This window comes from Etheostoma spectabile, chromosome 8, assembly GCF_008692095.1.
Source record: "Etheostoma spectabile isolate EspeVRDwgs_2016 chromosome 8, UIUC_Espe_1.0, whole genome shotgun sequence".
NCBI classification, from domain to species: domain Eukaryota; kingdom Metazoa; phylum Chordata; class Actinopteri; order Perciformes; family Percidae; genus Etheostoma; species Etheostoma spectabile.
Genome location: NC_045740.1, coordinates 16,463,819 through 16,475,581, shown reverse-complemented (window position 1 = coordinate 16,475,581; position 11,763 = coordinate 16,463,819). Strand labels below are relative to the sequence as shown.

At 38.3% G+C, this 11,763-nt stretch overlaps 1 long non-coding RNA gene across 1 annotated transcript in view; it reads left to right on the top strand.

The window, feature by feature from the left end:
• The first annotated feature begins 1,123 nt into the window (after window positions 1-1,123).
• LOC116693824 (uncharacterized) overlaps window positions 1,124-11,763 on the top strand; it is a 12,239-nt gene continuing 1,599 nt past the window's right edge. Inside the window, exons 1-2 of the long non-coding RNA XR_004333006.1 lie at window positions 1,124-1,188; window positions 2,240-2,244. This is a non-coding gene — a long non-coding RNA (uncharacterized LOC116693824). The remainder of the gene's footprint in view (window positions 1,189-2,239; window positions 2,245-11,763) is intronic.

The following is an 11,763-nucleotide window of genomic DNA, read 5'->3' as shown; positions in this document are numbered from 1 at the left end:
CGTTACTGGTTACTACAAAATGACACCAGAAGTATTTTGTTAGACCAAAACCAGGTTTGGTGAATTCCTGCTCCTAGATTTCTAGTTAATGCACGCTCCATTCCAGTTGGAGATGTAATGCTTGTTTTTTGCCAAGTGCCAAAATTAAAGAAAAAGAGGAAATATAACAACTGATGGCATCATGTAAACACCTTCTGCAGGGTAGGGTTTTAGATAAAAATAATAACCAAGCCAAGCTCAGTAGATTTGAGATTGAGTGTTGGTCTGGGGAGTCTGCTCTGTACTTTCTCTGCACAAGAGGCGTGACCAACAGGCATAGTTCAAATGACTCTGTGCGCAATTGGATAGTCCTTCAACCAATCAGAGCAAAGATCCGGGTGACGTAGCAGCAGCATCAACGGGTTTGCTGTACTTCGTTGGTGTTCGGTAGCCGTCATGTTGAATGTAACCAAGAAGCTGCTTGGTCGCTTGGAAGTCCATGGTAACATCATGTACTGTAGGTCTTATCCTAACCTGCAGATCCGCAGAGTGTGAAGGACTCCAGTGCCTCTCAAAATACCAAATCATAATGCTTCCTTGATGTGTAATATTTACCAGCCCATTCATATGGAAGCTATTGGCACTGCCTAAAAGGTTTAGGGAGCAAATGTAATGCAGCTCCGATTAAGTCACACCGCAACATTTAGTTTTAATGCAGGAAAGGATTGCAGGATTTTCTTGGAGCACAGATCATACGGAGATGTCAGAGCACTGCGGAGGTCTGGCTAGACCACACATTTCAGAATGGGGGGCGGGGGGGGGGGGGGGGGGGGGGGGGGGGGGGGGGGGGGAGTGCTCTGGTTTATGGCATTTCTTTAAACCAATCAGAATCGACAGCGGCGGCGTTTAGTGCTGGGCGGAGCAATGGTACCGCTGCAAAAAAGCCTCGGAAAGCAACTTTTTTCTTTTTTTTTTTAAACGCCATTAAATAAAAAAACTAACAACATTTAGTTTTAATGCAAGAAAGGATTGCAAAATGTTCTTGGAGCACAGATCATAACGGAGATGTCAGGGTCAATGTAGTCTCACGTTGTCTGGTTTATTGGCATTTCTTTAAACCAATCGGAATCATCATGATGCACTTGGCACCGGACGGAGCAATGGTACCGCTGCAAAACAGCCTCGGGAAGGATCTTATTTTGGTGGAACGTGTACGTTTTAAAGGTTGTTTTAGTCGTGCAACAGAAAACTCCGATTGGACAGATAGTCCAGCTACCTAATATTTTTGAGTTTCTTAGACACTTTAACAACTGCTTTTTTGTTATGTTTTTTTTTTATCCTGGGTTTTGTTTTATTTCCTGTTTTTATTTTTGGTGGGTTCTTATCATATGTCAGGTCTTCTTTTATTTACCTGCTCTGCATGTTTTCCCGCCTTTGTGGTTGTCTTTCCCACCCTGATGTGTTTCACCGGTTCCTTCGTGTCACCTGTGTCGGCCTTCATGTCACCTGTTCCTTGTTGTGTATTTTCATTAGTCTGGTGTCTCTTGTGTCAGTGTAAGATCATGTTTTTTCCTGGCTTGCAGTGTATCTTCTGGGTGTAGTTTCCTCCAGTGTTTTTGTCTTTCTGGAATGTCTTCCTTCTCCTCATTTTTGTTAACTGCTGTGCTTCTGGGTTATTTATTTATTTATTTATTTTTTAGCCTGGCTGGGTTTGGATTCAGCTTTTTGTTATCAAAGCTCAGTATTTGTTCCATCAGCCTGACTCCTGGGAACTCCCTTTTATCTGGAAAATGGATCACAACCTAATGTGCAAGTTGTTGATGCATAACAATGATGCTACTGGTCCCATATCCCAGTGACATCCTGCCGTGAATGCGTGACAAACACAAACACTCCTGACTTTGAACCTGTTTTGAACAGAACCTAAGAAGTAGAACCTCACAGTGTCAAAACATTTCACAATAGTTTCCAGTCATGATAGGTGTGCCGGGTTGTGGGCTTAGTTGATATTTCACCGCAACAGATGCAAACTTTAATGTTAATAATCCGTTGTTTATTGTCTATTATTCTTATTTCTTTGTATCACCTTTCATGTGTAGTATTTGGTACATGTATTTTATCATAACGTGTGAAGGGTCTGCATAAATACATGTTATATTTGTCAAATTATACATGATATTCACATACCGTGATTAATTGAGCCAAAACTGATATAGAAAAGTGCATATTTTAGAGAAATGTGTTCTAACATTTTATTAAGAAAATGTCCCCACATAGTCACCAATAGTCTTTCAGTAAACTATTATTGGCCATTACAAGTACAGTGGCACCCACAGTATTAAACAATAGTCAGTGCATAGTCATGTTAAAGCGTGACTCTTGTCAAAATGCCACCTAGGGGTGTTTTTGGGAATGTACCCCAGTCAAACCTTTGTTTTAAAGCATAATTAGGACGGAAAGGCCACTTGTAAGATTTACCGTATTTAAGTTTTTTTCAGCCTTTTGAACGGAAGTGCTAGGGACGCTACTATGACAGCATCAAAATGACTATTTTTAAAACCCTAAGAAGGCCCGACACAACATGAAACTTGACCAGAGTGGTGACTATGAACCTGATGGTCACGCTTAAAACTTCCAGCAGCGGTGAAAGTCTCCGTGGATTTTCAAAAAAGCAACAACAACAACAAGATTTACTGGTCGTATGAAAGCAAGATTGAACTGATAAATGAACAGATAAGGTGTAAGGGATTAGCAACAACATCCAGTCGCTGAGAGCAAGTTGAGCAGCAATATAAAGTCCATCGAAGCTGCAGCCTGGTTCTTAAGCACTGGTGATGTGCTTATTGATTGCTATTTCCCCACTTTGGAAAAACCATTAATCAACCAGAGCTTTGTGGGCGGGGTAATAAGTGATCAGTCTGAGCAAGGCACTATGGAGGACACAGTTTTTATCTAAACACATGAAAAAAACAATATGCTCCTACCACTCCCGCAGATTCTTTGTCAGCTTATGATGACAATATTAATAAAATTCAAATATTGCAGACAGAAGATAAAACTCCATATCCATCCTATGCAAAACAAAGTCAACAAATTTGAATAAATAAAATGTGACAGACACAGTGTTGTGTGTGCAGGCTTTCTTTTTTGCAATGTAAAGTTGTTTTCTAGTAAAAAATAAAGTCTAGACAATAGTGCAATTCAGTTATAACGGGGCTAACTTGAAGCTTCACAGTTGGCACATCGCATTTATTTTACAGAAGTCCCTATTAGTAAATTGAAGTCAAAGACCACCAACCTTATTGCCTGTCCACAGGCGTTGGCTTGATCTCAACATGACATAAAAACAAATATGTCAGCCATGAGAGCTCCACAGTGTTAATACATACTTCCTAAATGTTAAGTTTCTAAGAGAACCGTGAAATAATATCGGTTACACATTATGAAAGACATCATGAGAGGACCAACTGCAACATTTTGAACTCATGACTTAAAAAAAAAATAACTGAGACAGAGATGCAATTGGGCAATTACAAAAAGTGAAATATCCATTCATGAAACTAAAGAACAGCTTTGTTTGAATGTTTGGGAGCTGGAGCCAAGCAGGAAGTTCGGGCCAGGTCAACTCGCCTGGAACCAGCTGTGAATGGGACAGACGTCCAGGGTGTCCCCTGGTTTCACAACATGGTGACGAGTGACAAAGACAACAGTGACATCTGCGTCAACCTGTAACATGTTATATTCCTTGTTTTATCACGATTTAATTTAAGTTATTTGACAGGGACAGTGTACAATAATTAACATTGATGTAAATGCACCAGATTTAGCCAAAAGACTATTTTTTTTTTATCATGGACAGATCTCAAAATTGTCTACCAAAAAAAAAAAAAAAAAAAAAAAAAAAAAAAAAAAAAAAAAAAAAACAGTCAACAAAACACATGTAAAAAGCAGTAAAACGGATAAAACTCTTAAAAATCCTGTTAATAAATACAGTGTACAAGTTTGCTAATACAGACATTAGGGTAAAAAAAAAAATTAAAATGATGCTACACATTGACACAACAGAGACACAAGTGGCAGCACGGTTGGGTTGAGGGGGAAAAAAAAGTAGCATTAATGCTGACATGTCTGATGTGTTATGAACCAGTTTTATAGATTAAGTCATGTTCTTTCCACATTTATCATTTCTTTGACTTCCTCCCGTAAAACAAATTGCGTGCAGTGTGCGCCGGCTCATGTCTCCTGAATTTTGCGTGTTTGCGTTGTTTACAGTGAAGTCCTGGTGCATGTGCACGCCATTTGACTCCAGCGTGGAAGTGGTAGACTTTGCCACTGACAATGCAGACTAATCTCAGACTAAATGAACTCAAACTAATTATTTTAAATCTATTTAACCCTTGTGTTGTCCTTGGGTCATTTGACCCATTTTGAGAAAAAGAATCTTTATCAGGAAAGTGTCTTTCAACAAATTTTTCAGAAAAATAACGCGTATTGTTCCACACAACGCTCGTCACAAGTAAAATAAATGATCAGCCCACTGCTTTCTTTAAATGTGGATGTTTTTATTCAATTTCATAGCATTTAAAAGCCTTTAATTATGAAAGTCCATTAAACAAAGTGACTAAAATGTCCAAAAACACTTCAAAAACATGGGAGGAAAAACCCCACAAGAACGTCAAAAGGCACAGAAAAAAGATTGACAAAAACATCAGGGGAAGAAGCAACAAAGGTTTTGAAAAAATATGTTTAAAAAAAAAAGGTTTCAATTTTGACCCGGCAAAACAAAAAGTTGCACGTTCGACAGGAAGACAACACAAGGGTTAAAGCCACACTAGAATACTTTTTGTAGCTTAAAATAATGTTTCTAAAGTCATTTCAGTGGTTCATCAACTCGTAACAGGGTGAACGGCACTTTACACTCTGCCGGCTACAACCGCACTATACAAGTTTGCCAGATTGGGATCTGTAGTTGGAATGAGACATAAAGGGACAATTCCACTTCCAACCTGTAGGGGGACAGAAGTGTGAAAAGTTCTCTAGTGTTGCTTCAATGGCTGCAGCAGAATCAAATTTGATATGACATTTTCAGAATATTTAAAACTGTAGTCTAGGTACAGTAAGAAGCTTTCTGACGTGCAAGTTTAATCATAAACTTATGTAAAGTTTAGTAATTCATTGAAACACTACATTCCTCCCAACTCCTTTTCATGATCTTTTCATCTGTGGAGATATAGCCATTGAGGGTTATTGATTATATCATTCATGTTACACTTTTACTGTAAATGAATGACATGGTCCTGTCTATAAAAACTTAAATAAATAAAGAATAGCTAGTTTAATCATAAACTTCAAGCAAACTCTTAGCAAAATATAGAGACCAAAACTCTACAATATTTTTTTTCTTCCAATTTGACAATTGTGGATATCCCAAGAGTAAAAGGCACTGACAGTAAGCAAAGATTGAGACTGATTTGTCAAAAGATCCAAAAGAATTCCTTAACCACAGGTCCTGGAGCAGATCCATGTCTGGTGTCTAGAGTCAGTCAGCCAGACATATCAGCATGTGATTGTGAAAGGAAATTGGCAGGTAAAACATTAATCAAATGGATCCTAGGCCCCGCAGTTCTCTCAAGCCTGTAGTGATTAGATAAAGTGGCTTGCCAGAATTTCTGTGGTAGTACACTATATAAGTGAAATGATGCAATAACTGGATTACAGAGATTAAAGAAGTATGCCTCTGTCTTTGGTCCAAAGATCGCTCTCCGTTTAGATGCTGAAAGATAGACTGGTCTTGATGTGACAGTTGTAGATAACAAAAATAAATTGTTACATATGTTTGGGGCAACATTAAACAATTTGTTTACAACTCACTATCGGATAAAAATGGTCAGAAATCTTTTTAAAAAACCACATTAAAACCTTGAGGAACATCAAAGAAAAATCCATGATCTGAGTGTGTATCAAACACATTTGACATTTGGAGATTTTTGAAAGAAAGTAAGATTTAGGGCGATTGGATGGGAAGCCCTTCTGTTCCGGAAAATGCTTAGAAACCCTCTTATAGACAATATACAGGGAAGCCAGACATCTTCTGAATGCCCTAGGTTTCTTGTTTGTGGTCATCAAGGTTCATGAGGCTGTGGTTGTCCTGGAGGTCACAACAGGTCATTTCACACAGTGAGGTCAAGTTTTAAGAAAATGCTGAGGACATCACTACGAGTCTTAGTTCCCCAGACATTCCTGATTCACGCAATTCCAAGACTGCTCTGGGACCCCAGCATGCAGCTTGTCTCAGATCGTCTTGAATCATGTGATACCAGTATCTTCCTTCTAACGGAGCTGCTGCAGCCTCGTAAAGACAGTAATGTTGCCCGAAATTGCTAGCTTCCCTGCGGGTCTGCAGGGGTTAACACTGGTCTGAAACTCAGAGCCAATCAGCTGGCCAGGCCGCTGGGACTTCCCCCGGTGCCTCCGATATTCAGGGCCTGTGATGGATAAACAGTGATAGTGAAACATTATGCGCACATTTAAATGTAGACATGAACTCTAATCAAATGAAGAAACTGTGGATGAGCACAGACTTCATTTTTTATTTAATATCTTTGTAGTTATATTAAATGCCCACACAAGAATGGCAAGGTAATGGTACATATTTGTTTTTATTACCTGCAACAGTGTTTGCATTTATGTAGGACTTGGTGTGGCATGTTCTACCAGGTGTAATTATAGATTTGAGAGGTCATTGAACTCTGAGATTCTGAGATTACTAAGGTTGTTTTTGTTTTGTTTTTTAAAGTAATGCTCCTTGTTTCATTGAATGTTTTATATTGTAGAAGTGTGTGTGTACGTTCTTGTTTAACTACATTTGTGGGGTCCAAAAACCGGGCACACAGTAACTTTGTGGAGTCCCGACAGCTTTGTGGGACCAAAATGCTGGACCCCAAAACTTTAAAGAGCTGTTTGAGGGTTAAGACTATTAGGTTTAGAATTAGGTTAGGGTTAGATGAGGGTTAAGGTAAGGCATTTAGTTGTGATGGTTAAGGTTAGGGTAAGGGGTTAGGGAATGTATTATGTCAATGACAGGTCCCCACAACGATAGTGAGACGCTTTGTTTGTGTGTGTGTGTGTGTGTGTGTGTGTGAGATAAGTGACCACATTTTTCTTTTGGTTGCCATTATTTTTTTGTCTTCCTGTTTTGATTGCAAGGCTGAGGTAACTAAGACTGTACTATGTTAGGATCTGTCTCTGCTTTCTATCGCTGACAGTAGAACTGGTAATTAATTCAGTTCGTCAGTGTGTCCGAGGGGAAGTTAGCCTCAACTGACATTGGAGACTTTTTTCTGGGCTCAGCACTTGAGATTGGAGGGCTATTTGGAGTCTCTGGAGCCGGATGTCAGGTGGTTAAAAATGTTGAGCCTTCTCTTTTGAATGTCAATATTGTCTGCCTAATTTTGCTCTACATGCATTTGTTTTAAAATGTATCTTCAGAATTCTGCATGAAAAGAATCTTTTAGATGTTTGGTGTCAACGTGTATAGCTCTGATGACTTGGTGGATATTTCTCTATCATAGAGCACAATGGGCCGCATGACACTCATCAAATTTCAACATTTTGTGCTCTGCTGAGCTGCCTTGTGACCGGCTTACAGCTCAACCACTGTTTACTTTGTTGGCTTGTCGAGCCCTCAAACACATTTTTGTTCTTTTTGCTGTTTTTGGGTTTAAAAAAAATATAATACATCCAAAAATAATTCCAAAGATGGTATTTGTTTCTCTTTTTCTGAGTAATGTTAAATTTCTTACAGAGTTCTTTCTGAAGATTATTCGAAGGGACTTTTGCAAAATGTCCCATTTGGTAGGTCCAAATTTGAGAGGCAGCTATTTCTCATGGAATCTCTCTTCTTCTAATGCTACTGCTTCCAGTCCCTTCCAGAGCTTTTTTTTTTTTTTAAAGAATAAAAAATGTAATAATATTAATTTCTCTCTGTTCTTCTGTTTACCTCTTCCTGGCATTTGTCCATGCAAATTTACTTTGCAAATCCCCTGTATGTAGCGATTCCATCGGAATGCCATGAATTTGAACCTCCCCTTTGCTCTGTATTCAGAAACTCTTGCCATCATGGGAGATTTGTCAATTACAGGTGAAAGAGAGGAAAAATTGTTTCAATTGGTTGTTCTTACGCTTTCAATGCCCGTGTGAGAAAGAGGGGATAGGGGGAGATGAGAACTCACTCTACCTCAAACTCTGTCATGTTTTGCATTCTACTCTCTGTAGCTTTAACAGCTAAAAAGTCCGACTGGTTTTCAAGAGTTGGTGGAGACGAAAACAGAGCTATAAGGAGAGTCAATATATTGGTATTTGATTTATCAGGTTTGCAGAAAAATTATTCAAAAGGATCTTAACATTGCTCCATGTCTGCTAGATAGATAAAGAGGCAATTGTTTGCAAACACGAGCCATATCAACTATGGAAGATCATTATATGCGCGTGATTGTCATCTTATTGTGGACTTCATCCAACAAGTGGCAAGAAAAACAACAAAATTTCAATGAAGCTTAAAGGTTGACATATCAATATTTATAAAAGTTAAATCAGTTATTTTTTGTTAAATTCTACAGTATTTTACTGAGAACTCAGATTAGGGGGTAAAACAGAAGGTTGTTTTTTTTAGTCCTATATGTTCCGTATTTTTATTCATTTGGTTTGTGTGTGACAGTTATGAAGATGCCTCAAAACTAATGAGCTTGTTTTTTTTAAAACAGTCTAAATTTCATCATTTAGTAACTAAATTTGTTCACTGGACAAATTGTGTGCCTATTTGAAAGGGGTCATGCTGTTGTATTTTGTATTCAATGTTTGAGGAATGTTTAAGGAAAACTATTATTCACATTAGGTTATGTTCACTTCCATAATTTTCTTCCCAAGTTTTCTATGTAGCACAGTATTTAGTAGACTGTGAAATTCTATATTATATTGCTACTGAAAATCCTTTTCCTTGTACTGATCCATCCTGTCAACCCAGTTAGACACATGCCAATTTTCTAAAACGTGGATGAAGCCCATGATTTATGGCTTTATATGTGACAGGCACAGTTGTTGTTTGACAATAGTGAGTGTTAGTTTCGAAATCAGATTTCTGGCTGCTGACAACAGATCTAAACAATTAAAGTTGCTTAAAAATGCTGTTGAGCTGCATAGTTGGTAATTATTCTCCTTTGGTCCATCAGTACTGTCAAGGGGGAAGGAGTCAGGTCAAAATGGCAAGCTGATGGAACAGGAAACAGGATTACAGGTTGAAAACGTAGAAGTAGAACTTACTAGCTGAGACCGAGACTGACTGTAAACATTTTCATTTCAATTATCCGCAGGGGGCAATTAAATGACACAAAGAGCAGCATATTCCACCACTTACAGTACATCAACAAAAAAAGAGAGAGTGAGAGAGAGAGACTACACAGAGGCAGCAGGCCTGACAAGTATGGCCAGTCCCTGTCATTTTAGTAAATAAAATAAAACTGAATGCGTAGGCACTGCAGTTCCCTGGAACCAGTAGTGTTTAAAGTGGCTTGCAAGAATTTCCTTGGTAGAACACTATATAATTTTAAATTACGCAATAACTGGATTACAGTGACGCCTCCATCTTTGATCAAAAGATAACTCTCAGATTTGATGCTAAAAGTGAAACTGGTCTTGATGTGACAGCTGGGAAAACTGGTTTCTGGCTCCTGAAAACAGATTTGATACAATTTAACCCTTGTGTTGTCCTCGGGTCAAATTGACCCGTTTCAAAGTGTTTCGTATAGGAAATATGGATTTCTTTCAACCAAATTGCCCAAAATAACATGGATGATTCCATACAGCGTTCTCCAGGTCAAATTAATGACTACTTAATTGAATTTTTTGGGTGTTTTATTCAATCTTATAGCTTTTAAATACTTTTTCTTTTATGGTTTCCAAACCTGTACCCTGACTAAACTTTGATATCTACCCATCTGCGAGCCACTCAACATCCTCTGATCTGAACGATTAGTCAAAATAATTCATAATTTCTGCCTTTTTAACAAAAAACGGACGTATAATTTGATATAAATGAGGTTTGTTGACCATGAATTCCAAGAATAAATGTAAAACCTGATATTAAACCAGCTCAGGTTTTAAAAAAAGTGACAAATAAATCAGAAAAAGCGACAAAAACATTGGAAAAGCACAAAATATATTCATTTTCAATTTTGACCAGGATGGACAAGTTCATGGTTAATGGGAAGACAGCACAAGGGTTAAAAAGTCTCAACGGTGAATGTCAGGAGGAAAAGTGTGGATCTGAGATGCAGACAACGTTCACAGGGTAGTGAAGGAACTCGGTCAGACCCTGGTCGGTCAGACATCTTCAAATATGTGTTCTTTTCTTTTATGTAATTGAACATTGTCAGATATGGAAGGTATGGCTTTATGCTTTATGTTCTCTTTTAGGGTGCATGTGTGGCAAGTTTCTGTGGGCTATTGTTTCTGAAGACAGGAAAATTGGAAATTGCCCTTGAATTAAAGGAAAGTTAAGTCAACAGTAATATCTGTAAATAAAGTGTGTTTGAACATGTAGGGTGGCCTCAGTTGGAACAATTTTAAGCCTGAATTATGATTCCAGACCGGCCCTGGTCTCTGTTACACGCATTTTAATTAAGAGTATGAAAAAGGCCAGGCTGAAGCTTTTCAATTCTAGCCATTGAACTTTAGATAATAAAATGGCCTTTTATTTCTCTCATCATTTTCAGTGTCATAAACCCCCTAGTTTTACGTTTACAGCTAAAGCCTTAGTATTTTAGTGGCGTTCCCAGACATTTCTAAGGTCTAAGTACATCTGAGGAAAAAAAAAAAAAAGCTCCCTGGTTACCAAACAGTCACAAGGATACACAGTACTGTTAGGCAGTAATAAAAAAAACACTCATGCCACATAAATCAGGTGGCTTGCTATCTAACTACATCACAATCATTTCACCCTAGAAACATAACGTGATAGATAAGAGGCCCAATGGGAACATGGCTTACAAGGCCCTGATTTTTGGAATTTTATGGAGTTCTTTTTTGTACTCGAATCAAGCGTCTAAGCAGTGCGTCCCATGAGGTAAATTTGTGATGTGTAATATTAGGCTGTATAAAAATTAATGTAATTGACCTGACTGACACCAATCAAAGTATACTGAACAAAATTATGAACGCAACAATTTCGTTTTTGCCCACATTTTTCATGAGCTGAACTCAGAGTTAAGACTTTTCCTACGTACACGAAAGGCTTCTTTCTCTCAAATATTGTTCACAAAACTGTCTAAATCTGTGTTAGTGAGCGCTTCTCCCTTGCCAATACAATCCATCCACCTCACAGGTGTTTCATATCAATGTTGATTAGACAGGATGATTATTGCACAGGTGTGCCTTGGGCTGGCCACAATAAAAGGCCCCTCTAAAAGTACTGACTGGTCCGAAAACCAGTCAGTATCTGGTGTTAAGGTAAGGGTTCATCGGTGAAAAGAACACCTCTCCAAAGTGCCAAACACCATGGAATGTGAGCATTTGCCCAATCAAGTCGGTTACGACGTCAAACTGCAGTCAGGTCGAGAGAGAGAGAGAGAGAGAGAGAGAAAAAGAAAGACATGGTTGAACCCTAGCAATAAAAAATGGGGGCAAAAACAACAGTGTTGTGTTCAAATTTTGACAAAAACACTCAAACACGGGATCCTACACAAATTTCAAGGGAGCTGATAAATAAGTATCTATCTATCTATCTATCTA